Raw genomic sequence first — 12,303 nt, 5'->3', positions numbered from 1 at the left:
TCTCTCTCTCTCTCTCTCTCTCTCTCTCTCTCTCTCTCTCTCTCTCTCTCTCTCTCTCTCTCTCTCTCTCTCTCTCTCTCTCAAAATTGGATATCATTTCCATACATAGCCCTCCGTAAACGATGCTGTAAATCACTTAACACACCGTATGTTATCTCTATGGCTCTGATTGATCACTGTATATAGAATCGTCATACCAATTTCTGTCTATTGTTTGGTATTAATATTTATATACTTTTAACGAGTCGAGGATGGACATCACTCGACTAAGAATGATAAATCGCTTCGTACGTTTGTGTAGTAACGTACCACAACTGTTCTGTTTTTTCTCTGTCTACCCTGCTTCTTATCCATTTCTTTACTTTTCGTTTAACTAGGCTGGAAATCGCGTATATGCTTTTTTATTCCTTCCCTTCTTCCTCTTACTCGAACGCCTTCAATAGGGGAGTATTATGACACCTTTTCCACCATTTGAGTCTATTTTTGGGGGGGAATCCTCAGTGTCCTAATCTCGTTTTCCTCACTGATTAAGAGAAAACGGTGTAAATGGAAGCGTAGGGTAACTGTTTTTCTTCTCGCCTTTGTCCGTCTTGTTTCACTTCGTCTTTGATTGAAATGTCTGAGGAAAAAAGAAACATTTAACTGGATTTTTCTCGTTTAATCGACTGAAGGCGACACAAGAAAACAACGGAAACTGGAACCGTAACACGTCCCTCCTTTGTCCCTTTCGTTTTTGTTTTTTTTTGTCCGTCTCTTTCGGCATTTTATCCGATTTATTTTCTTTTAATTAATAAGGTGCAAAAAACATAGAACCCACCTCTTTTTTTTTTTTTTGCCCTCGTTTGCCTGACTAATTACGACAAAGAGCCCGAATTAATTGGAGTTCTCGCGTTCCATTAGTCATCGCCTCCACTTCTTTACACTGCCGTTTAATCAGTCACTGTCGGGCGTGATTTTCCGCGTGTTGGTTTATCTTTCAAAATATCCACACTTCTGGACCCACCGCGCTCAGGGTCCACTCAGCTCTTTGACCTTCACTAAACGGATTGTCCCTGAGGCTACTTTGTGGCTATGTAAATCCGTATCGACCATTTGCTCAGGTTTCTTTCTCTCTGAAGGAAATGATAAGTTTGGGTTAAGTGTAGAAAGGATCACTCGTGTTGCAGGTATTTTTAAGCTCAGCGACAACAGACTAGAAGTGGGCAGAGAGAGAGAGAGAGAGAGAGAGAGAGAGAGAGAGAGAGAGAGAGAGAGAGAGAGAGAGAGAGAGAGAGAGAGAAGTGGGGGAGGGGGGGGGGGTAGACAGGGACAGACACAGAAATACCAAAGAAAGAGAACAGGGTAAATATTGCATCTCTCAGTTCCTCACAACGACCCATAAGAGTTCAGGACAAAAGATATCTCGCGTGTTGGTATTTATTCGTTTTTTAACCTTTCCATCGCAGAGAGTAAGCGAGCTATAGTCCATTTTGTAATAGATCAACAGTGGAATGAATCACCCTCCACCACCAATGTACGGTGAAAAGAGAGCGATGAAAAGCCGGAACAACAAAATGTATCGACAGTAAAAATGCTCTTCTATTTGATTCAATGCTTCCTTTATGTTCTCCTTTGTTGGCGTGTTTCAGTTATTCTTTGTATATTTGTTTCAGACTGCTGTTAATTGAGTAAGGGCAAATGACAGAGAAAAATAAGATTGAGTTAATTATTGAGAGGAGAGAAAACCGGATAAAAAAAAAAAGCAGTGAATATGAGATGGAGATAATTGATTAGGAAATTTATATAATATTGCCGAGAGGCGCGGTGCCCTGGAGGACATTTGATCAAGTCCCACCCGCCGCTACAAGCTGACACTTTTCAGTCATCGGCGTGTGGCTTAAAACTACCTACTCGTACATGCTATCCGGAAGGCCACCTATCACCTCAGACTCTAGCGAAACTCTCTTTAGGGGAGCAAAGATGAATTCCGGGGCAGCACTGTAAGCACTTGCCCGCACCATTAAAGGGCTGATGCCAACTAAGAAAGCCCACCGGTGCTACAGGCCGAACGCATAAGATGTGGCTCTTTTATTCTGATTTTTCTTTTTCATCTCCTAGAAGAGTAGGGGAAGACGGATGAATGAGAGGAGAGACAAAAGAGAGAAAAATGAAAGATGTGAATATTTTTTTTACATTCTACTCGACTTTATATTTGGTTAATCAAAGAGAAAGGAAAAGACAGTTAATATGAGTGGGACAATTTTGAATAGGAAACTAATCTAAATTTCTTGTTGTTAAATATTGCCATGGCTCTTGTTCCGATCTTTCTGTTTCATTTCCCCAAAAGTGTAGAGAATGCAAGAGAGGAAAGACTAACAAAGGGAACTAAAAGGACTGTGTGCTTTTTATATGTTTTACAATCTACGCGATTCTTTTTTTTTTCTCACTTTTTTTCTCTTTTGTTTAATCAAAGAGAGAAGAATAAAACAGTGCCGAGGAGTGTAACAAAATGAAATGTGAAAACTAATGTAAAGTCCCTGTTCATATATATTGCCATATTTCTCCTGTTTCTCCAAATTTTCCTGTCATTTCCTAAAGACTAGAAATAAGCCGGATGAATGAGAGGAAACACAAAGGAAGGAAAAAGACTGTAAATGCATTTTATATATCTACAATCTACGCGCCTTTTTTTTTTTTTTTTTTTTGATCAGTCATGAAAAGGAGAGAAAAAAACGGATAAATGCGAAGGAAAACATGTAAAAAATAGATATGATGAAGTGAACTGTGAAGCGAATCTAATACCCTTTTTATTTTTCCTTCCACGTGTCTGTTTTCCGTCTTTTTTGTTTTAACCCTAAATTGAGAAGCAAAAAACTGGATTGGGAGTAGGAAAGATTAGCAAATGAACGTGAAGCGAATCGAATGCTCCTTCTTTATAAACTTTACCGCGTCTCTGTCGTTTGCCATGTATTTTCGTTTTACTCAGGAATGAAGAGAAAGCCAGGTGAATGGGAAGAGGGATTAGACAAACACTGAAAGGAAATAATGTAAAGCGGAGAGTCATTAACCTTTCCCGAAGTGGTTCTGCCGTTCCTGTTGTTGACCATATTTTTTTATCGTTATCATCTCCGTTTTCGTTTATTTTGTCTTTTTTTATCTACTTTACCTGCTGACTTACCGAATTTTTACTTGTACCTCTTTTTACCTTTTCCTTTTGCTCCATCTTCACTGCTTATATTCTTTTTAATGAAATCATAACTTAATATCCAATTTTTCGCTCCGGAGACCTTTTCATCCCTTCAAATCAGCCTTTTTTCCATTCCTATTTTATGTTTTTTTTTTTTCAACCATGATCATTTGTCTTTCATTTTTCATCGTTTTTTTAAATATATTATTCAGCTCATTTCGTTCTCATAATCTGTTTATATTTTTTTTGCAAGTCTCTTAGTAGTTATTTTTTTACTCCTGAAATGTTTACCCTTTGTTCATTCATTGGTATTTTTGGGTCTGGCTCTATTTAGATGGTCTCTCTCTCTCTCTCTCTCTCTCTCTCTCTCTCTCTCTCTCTCTCTCTCTCTCTCTCTCTCTCTCTCTCTCTCTCTCTCTCTCTTTTCAACCTCAGTACTCCCCATCCCTTCCCTTCTTTTCTCACGCCCTTCCTTCCTCATTATCATTTTTCCCCTCGCATCCTTATTTACTCCTCTCCTCTCTTCCTTCTTTTCTTCTCTCCCTTCCACCCTTCCGCCCGTTTTTTTAACCCCTAGGCTCACCTGCTTTTCCTTATTCTTCTTCCCTTCCCTTGTATTGCTCGCTTTCACTCTCTCTGCCTGTGCCTTCAGTGCCAAAAATAGTTAGCCATTCAAACTCTCGCCCTTCGATTTAGGACCTTGAGTATTTATAGACAACATATTAATGATCTCTTCCTCTCTCTCTCTCTCTCACTCCCTCTGTAATCACTTGTGTTATTGGTTTAGCGTTAATTGGCGAAACAGGAAATTAAACGATCGAATGAATGTGCATTGGGCGTATCACAGATCGGGCTATAATTTCACACAGAGAGAGAGAGAGAGAGAGAGAGAGAGAGAGAGAGAGAGAGAGAGAGAGAGAGAGAGAGAGAGAGAGAGAGAGAGAGAGAGAGAGAGAGAGAGAGAGAGAGAGTTTGAAATGTTGTTGTTTTTTAGCCTGAAGTAATTGTTGCATATTTCCTTTGTGTTCTACTTTTCGCGCTGTCTGTCTGTCCTTCCTTCATTCTCTCCTCCATTTATTCTGGCCTTTCACATTCCTTCACTTCTGCCTTTCTTCTTTTGTTTTCTTCGTTTCATCATTTATTCATTTATTCATGCGTTCATTACATCACTATTCCATCTCTTTTACTTCCTTTATTCCATTCCTTTGTTGTAATTAATTTCTTATTCTCTCTCTCTCTCTCTCTCTCTCTCTCTCTCTCTCTCTCTCTCTCTCTCTCTCTCTCTCTCTCTCTCTCTCTCTCTCTCTCTCTCTCTCTCTCTCTCTCCGAAAAAAGTATTCGGAATATTTTTTAAAAGCGTCTGAAGAAGGAAGCGAAGAAAGAAGAAAGGGAACACTCGGGTCGGAAATTGTAAGGAGAGAGAGGAGAGGAGCGGAGAGGAGAGGAGAGGAGAGGAGAGGAGATAAAGATGTGAAGAGCGACGAAAGGAGAGTGTGAAGATGAAACGTCGACAAAGAACGTGAGGGTGGTGATGTAATGCATGAGATGTGATGGAATTAGAAAGAGAGGATAAAAAATGAAACCGGAGTAGAAGGAGGAGGAGGAGGAGGAGGAGGAGAAAGAGGAAGACGAAATGAAAAGACAGATAAGGGTAGGAGAAGAATAAGAAATGGAACGGAGCTGAAAATAAGAAGCGGAAGTTGGAAAATCGAAAAAAAAATATATTTGTGAAAACGAATGGAGAGCGAAAACATGAAAAAAATAAAGGAAGGAAGAATAAGAAAACGGAAATGATAACCAAGGCATGAAAAATGTGAAGAAGATAAACAAAGCAGACAGAGGAAGAGAAAAGTATAAAACGTCATTAAGAAACAGATGAACAAAAAGACATTATAAAACTAAACAGAAGCAATAAGACTAAAAGAAAGAGTATGAAGAAGAAATGTAAGAAAACGTAGAAGAAAAGAGAGGAGACAAAACTTAAAAGAGAGGGGAAGTGAAGAGAAGAGAAGAAAGGATTGAACTGAAAGAGAAGTATTGGGGAAGTGTTGGCGGTGAAACTAAATAAAGCGTTTGAATTGAGTCTAGCTGAAAGGAAAGGGAAGGGAGGTTGGAATGAGGTTGGGAGAAACAACAAATAGATATGGAAGTAAGAAAGGAAAGTTGGAAAGTTTCGTTTAATCGGCGCAACATCTGTGGTCATGTGCCGGAGAGAGACAGAAGGGGAAGGAATTATAGAAGGGAACAGACCCCAGGAGACGGGACACAACCCCCGGTTAACACCTGGTACCCATTCACTGCTGGGTGGACAGGGGCGTAGGGTATTGGAAAAGCCGCCCAAATTTTTCCACTCCGCCCGAGGTAAATGTGGGAAATGCGGTGATCGGTATTGGAATAAGTTTGGTTTGAGTGAATCGGAGAGTTGGAGCTGAAACTGAATAAAGTGAATGAAGTGAGTCGAATTGAAAAGAAACGGAGAAAGGTTGGAATGAGATTGCGGAAAACAGCAAATAGGTTAGGAAGTAAGACGATGAAATAGATTTGGTTTGAGGGAATCGCTGGATGACCTGGCTAGTCTATGAGAGGAAGGTGGTCACGGTGACTTGGGTGGTGAAGATCATTGGTTCCTGAGTCCACAGAAAACACTTGGCCTTTATCGGTCTTATATTCGCGCAGAGAATAATAAGCCTCACTCAGTCTCTATTTTAATACATGATACCATTAGTTGCTTCAGGGTAATACTGTAAAGCATGTGTGTTCGTGTGTTCATAGGACACACAAGACAAGATGAGAGATTTAGGGTAGAAGAGAAGCACGCATTCTCCTGATCCGTGTCCGCCCTGGTTTTCTTACCCAAAGCTGCGTTGCCTCCTTGCAGGGATATCGAGGCAACAAAAGGGTATCAACAACACGAAGCTATCACGGGTGCAAACAAAGCCCTTGAGCCCCAGCCGTAGGATAGACGAAGGACCCGCTCCTTTGCCACTAGCCGGGCGTTGGGGACGGCTGTGTCGGTGTATAGAGGCAACGATCGCCTAAGAACCAGACGTCTTGTGTTCTCAAAAAATCGATTCCTTTAGTTCGCAACGTAGGCTGGCACACTGCTCAGCACTCTGCATGACTAAAGTGTGTACAGCCAAAAATTATATTTGACTAAAGCAGTGTGAGAGATGGTTTCAATATACACGGCAGAACAGCACAATTTCTAGAACCGCATGAGGGCAAAAATATGTTGGGTACCTTACAAATATAATAGTAACGAACATTGCACGAAATTTAAAGGAAGTCATAAAACAAGACGACGTATATGGTGCCTGTATGGATTCAGAGGACTCGGGAATTCATGTATTTTTTTTCATAATTGTCTGGTAGTATATTCATTAAGGAACTGTCAATTAATTACAGCGAATGAGGAAAAGAACAGCAATGATCTCGTGTCAACCAACAAGTACTCTACGAAAACGCAACGATTCTTTACTTCCTCAACAACACTGGTTTACATTCTGGCCATCAGCCTAAATAATATATAACACAAGAATATGATGAGGGTGGCAGAGGGACGCCCACAACGCTCATGGATTTATTATGTCGATCTATTCTGTCGCTGCAAGACCCTTACTGTTGATGGTTGTGGAAACGTAAGCCTCTTCAAATTGAGCATATTTCTCTTCCCTCCTCCTCCTCCTCCTCCTCCTCCTTATTCCGCCCTCGTCTTCCTTATATAAACCTAGAATCAGAACACCAGTCACTAGCCATTCTTAATTAACTATTTTCAAAGGAACGGGAAGGAGAGAGAGAGAGAGAGAGAGAGAGAGAGAGAGAGAGAGAGAGAGAGAGAGAGAGAGACGGAGACGGAGACGGAGACAGATTTCACCATATATTAAACGTTCTAAAAATATACCCCTAAGTAAGTAGCTTTCTCCATAAGTATTATTTGCAGTTCCCTGCCAACGTAATGGAGTGGGTGTAGCGGCGGGGAACCAGGGTATTAAAACGGTGAGAAATAGGATGGAGAAGATGTAGGAAGGAGAAGGAGGGACGATAATGAGGGTAGGATAAGAGAAAGAGAGAAGAGAGGAGGAGGAGGAGGAGGAGGAGGAGGAGGAAAGACGAAGTGGGATGGGGAGAAAAGACGAAAAAAATGGGCGTGAGGACAAAGTGGAAATTAGACAATGAATGGAAAGAAGGGGAAAAAAACGAAAGAAAACTTGGGTGCGACAAGAGAAAAAAAGCGAGTTGGTTAGGGAAGGATAAAGAGAGGAGATGGCAGCCTGAGTTTGGGAAAAGGACAAAGTGGAAATTACACAATGAATGTAAAGAATAATGCACCTAAAAATGCATGTAAGGGAAAATGGCGTTTTAGGTAGGAAACAAAAGAGTCAGTAAAGATGGATGATTGAATTTTGGAGGGCAAGGTGCAGGGGAAACCAGGAGGAAAAAGAAGAAAACTGTAAAATGAACAAAAAGAGAATTGAAAATGAGAAGTGAACAGAAGAGAAAAGCAGATGAAAAAGAAGAGAAGCTGAAAATGGAAAAGAGATGGGGTGTTGAAACAACCCGTATTGGCTGTCAGTTCGCCTCTGCGCCGCCTGCGTCCCTCTGACAACGGCGGCGCTTAACCCTTAGTTTGCCATTTTTTTTTTACAGTTTCGGTGTTGCTTACCGCGTGTGTACAATACTCATTCTAAGACTTGAGGTGGAAATAACCACACCTTCAGATATGATATTTATATCTCACACCAAATTAAATATTATCAGAGATGCGAGAAAACAGAAAACAGCCAAAAGAGAAATATTCAGGAGCCGGAACATCTAAAGTTACCTTTTGCCATTCAGGCCGTTCACGAGGTAGATACGGGCCCGCTTAGATTCGGCACTCTGTGGTCGTATTTAAAATCGACGCAAACTTTAAAAACTACTCTCACTGGGCAATACATATTTTCACGCAACCCTCAGGTACCGTGTTTTGACATTCTGCTCCAAACAATACCTTTTATTTCGGAATCGAGAGACAGAAAAAACGGGTTCACTTTGAAAAGTGCCTCCTAGACAGTTCTCCGGGTGGCCGCGTGTGGCGCTGCGTGTATAGCTAATACCGTCTGCTGAGAAAGAAGGCAGTGGAGAATAATCCGGATAAAAATAATGATAATGGAAAAATAAAATAATACCAAGTCTAAATTAATAAGAAGGTAAATATATATCTAGAGCCTTAAACGGTGTGATGGGAGACGGACTGAAATCTGGAGTTATTGAAGTGAAGACCTGACGAATATAATAGGAATGAAAACATGGCTAAGGCAAAAGCAGTGAAGCGATGTTTTGACTTTTTTGATGAAGTGTGTTATAAACAAGGATAATAAAACATCACTGACGGAAGAAAAACTGACAGCAAAGGGAATAAATCTTATCTAATAATGAGGAACCGCTTAATATTAGAGAAAGAAAAGGTAAAGAACGTAAATCAAAACTCTACCCGGAAATGAAACCCCTTTTAGAGGTAGCTGGGTTCAGTGGAGAGGAAATAAGGAAGTTGAAACAAGGACTGAGTGAGGGGAAAGTTGTTGGTAAGAGGAAAGAAGTAGAAAACATTTCCTGGAGTAAAGGAAGTCATTTGGAGAGAAAGAAATAGAACGAAACTAAACAGACCGGCAGACAGACATACAGCGACAGAAACACTAGACACTCATAAATAGTAACATCAGATTCAGAGAAGGAAAAGAAGACATGGGAAACAAGACATAGGGAAAAGAAAACAGATATCAGAAAACTTAAGAAATATCGAAATACTCAAAGAGAAGACTGAGCGGATAGAACTTCGTTCATTGAAAAGAATCATGACGAAATTTATTGGAAAGTACTGGTCTGGTTTGATGATTTATGGGCGGAGAGGAAACTCTTTTGGAAGATAAGAAAGTGTATGAGCTGAAAAAAGGAGACAAAGATTTTTCAAGGAAACTAAGCCTGACTAGCCCACGGAGGAGGATTTTTGTATGAAGTCAACCACCTGGCAAACAGCTCCCTGCATATACTTTTCAGGTGTCCAATGATATACAGTGTACCCCAAGAAGACCTTCCTTGGATCTCCACTCAGGGTACGGTCAAGGGCCATTTGAACGCTCCGCCAAGGGCCCGTTCATGGTCTTAGCACCGGCACACAGTCTTCCATTAGGGTAATAAAACAATGGAACGCGCCAGGGTTTTAGTTATAGGAAATCAATCAGTCAGCTGGACAGAGGACATAGGAAAGCAGGGATATTATTGCCAAACGAAAGTGTTGGAGTTGAAAATCTATTAAGAAAGAACTAATGCATATGGGGAGTTTTGCAAAATAGGAAAAGCCGTAGGATAATCTCAACATATGAAATAGTTAAATACATCCATTGAAAAGTTTATAAAAATTCATAAATATAGAAATCAACTGGTTCGTCATTTCAGTGAATTGATTTAGCACCCCATTAGCAAATATCATCTTTTCCTTTATATCAGGAGACGGACTTGAGGAGGAGCGCCTTCCTTTCTTCTTCCTCCACGGCTGAGCATCGGAAAGTCTGGGTCTGAGTTTCCCTCGAGTCAATGAGAGATTTCGTATATGACTTGCTAAAGCTGCGATTCATTAGATTTTTGTTTTGTGTTGGTTTAATGTTTTATAAAAGGCTTAACGTTGAAGGCCAGAGAACCTTGGCTTGTCCTTTTAACTCTCTCAGTTTTCTCCATCTTCTTCTCCTCTTTCTTCTCCTCCACCTCAGAATTTACTCCTTCCTACTGTAATAATCGTTCGTCTTCAGAATTCTAAGCAAAAAAATATATTACACCCAATAAAAAAATAAAAAAAATAAGACAGAGGTAACGGGAAGAAGCGATAGACATATAGATAGATAAATAAATAGATAGGCAGATAGATAGATAGATAGAAAGATAGATAGATAGATAGATAGAGAGAGAGAGAGAGAGAGAGAGAGAGAGAGAGAGAGAGAGAGAGAGAGAGAGAGAGAGAGAGAGAGAGAGAGAGAGAGAGAGAGAATTACTTTCCAGCTTACAGCCCAGAATAAAGTTGTTTAACCAAGACAGTGATTTAATAAATAGTCCTTTGGGATCATTTTGCTTTTCCTGCTGATAAGACACAACAACAACAACAACAACAACAACAACAACAACAACAACAATAGCTGCCGCATCAGGAGGAGGAGGAGGAGGAGGAGGAGGAGAACGAAGAGGAGGAGGTGCTGGTGCTAGTAATGGGAGGCTGGTGTTGTGTGAGGAAACTTTAGATGAGGGTAAAAAGAGTTTGATCGTAGCAGTAAGAGAGAAGCAGTTTGGCGGAGAAAGGAGAGGACAGGAGATGCAGTACGAAAAGAGAAGGTGAGAGAAAAGGCAGAGAAAGGAAAGATAAGACAAAGAAGGGCAAGAAAGAGCAAAGAAAGGAAAGGAAAGAAAAGAAGGGAAAGGAAAATGGAATGAAGGGAAAGAAAGTAAACGCCAAGTAAAGAGAGGCAAAACAAGGAAAAGAAGGGAAGGGAAGTTAAGAAAACTAGGCGGAAAGGAAGGAAATAAAAAGGAGAAAAAAAGCGAAGAGAATGTAATGCAATGGAAGAGAAAGGAAATGATCTGAATGGAAGGGAAGTAAAGGGAAGGAGCAGGAAAGGTGGAAATTGAGAGAGGAGAGGAGAGAAGAAGTATTACGTTCCGGGATTCAAAGACCATAACACTTGAGAATAAAGAGGAATTACGGTGTGACACGAAATCAGGGAGACGGAGAATAGAAAGTGGAAGAAAGTGCGAAGGTCAGACAAAGTAAGTTTAAAAGAAAAAAGCTTAAAAAAAAAGAGTTTTCAAAGGAATAGCAAGAGAGAGGTAAAGAGAGGGAGAGATAAACATGATTAAAATAAATGAAAATGGCTAAGTAATAAACAAGAAAATTTAGCACTTGATACACTGAGAAGTAAAGAGTTAACAATTGAGGCGAAGAAATAAAATGAGGGAACAGTAAAATTGGGCAGGAAGAGAAAGATTTTTTTAAAGGGCTTGCATTTCTTACTCCTGTGCGCGAAGAAAAAACTTGTCAAACTTGCCTAAAGGAACACTGTTACCGAAGATTTTACCATATTGTGATCACTATTTTTTTAAGCCACTGGAACAGACTCTGAAGGAAAATGCAGCTGTAAGGTGAAGACAAATGGAGTAACACGCATTTCTATCTTCTAGAGTTGTGTATTTACCTGCTCTGCCGCTGCCTATTAATTCCATCGCGGTGACTGAGTGGTCAGCGTGTGGCCACGGCGTGGAGGAGGAAGCAAGTTCACATCCCGCCCGCTGCACAAACAAGGTGACAGTTTTTCTCAGTGATCACTGAGTGCCCTAAGATTACCTACATGCTGTACATGCTGTCCTGAAAATCACCTATCGGCCCGGACTCTATAGTTTCTCTAAAAAGAGGATTAAAGATGATGTCCGGGGTGGGGCAGCATGAACCAGCAAGACGGCAGTACAATATACACTTGCCTACGCCATACCGGGCTGGGGCCGACCACCAGGTCCTACCAAGAAAGTCTACCCGCGCCATAGGCGAAACGTAAAAAAAAATAACCCTCCCAACCTCAGGACAGTCGAAAAGTAAGGCCGCGACCACACAGGGAGCGAGAAAGCGAGCGAGAGCCAGAGCGACAGCGACAAGGCGAGTTTCTGTGGCCACACGAAAAGCGAGGCGAGGCGAGGGTTGTCATGGCAACGCGACCCGCAGAGTAGTATAGCCTAACGACACTACACACCCCTCGCACCCACCCCCGTTGGCGATGAGGTGAAACGTTTTTATAAATAGTTCCGTGCTTCACTTATTTAGCGTTTTATGAAAAATCTGTATTAAGGAGGCTTTTCTCTGTAAGATGGAATTGTTTATTTTAGTACTCATTTCATAGCCGCTGCAAATGGTAGCTATATGTAAAATGTGTTATAAACATTACGGAGTGATTATTTGACTTCTACTCATCACTATTTATTTAGTTCCTGTTTTACTGAGTTTTCACAAACATATTCAACCTTTGCAATCAGTGCTGCGTTTAACAGTGTTAACCAAAATGTCCCATCTAGTGTATGAGTTGAGTTACGGCAAATAATATAGAAGCATGTCTGTGATGTCATTC

The 12,303-nt window shown here is 40.7% G+C and overlaps 1 protein-coding gene across 1 annotated transcript in view; it reads right to left on the bottom strand.

Annotated features, from left to right (window-relative positions):
- The window catches only part of LOC127009666 (gonadotropin-releasing hormone receptor-like), a 110,094-nt gene that overhangs the window by 9,906 nt on the left and 87,885 nt on the right, over nt 1–12,303 (bottom strand). The gene's annotated exons all lie outside the window — the stretch shown is intronic.

This window comes from Eriocheir sinensis, chromosome 41 (assembly GCF_024679095.1).
Source record: "Eriocheir sinensis breed Jianghai 21 chromosome 41, ASM2467909v1, whole genome shotgun sequence".
Taxonomy (NCBI): domain Eukaryota; kingdom Metazoa; phylum Arthropoda; class Malacostraca; order Decapoda; family Varunidae; genus Eriocheir; species Eriocheir sinensis.
The sequence above is the reverse complement of the archived record's forward strand: the minus strand, read 5'-3'. Positions and strand labels throughout refer to the sequence as shown.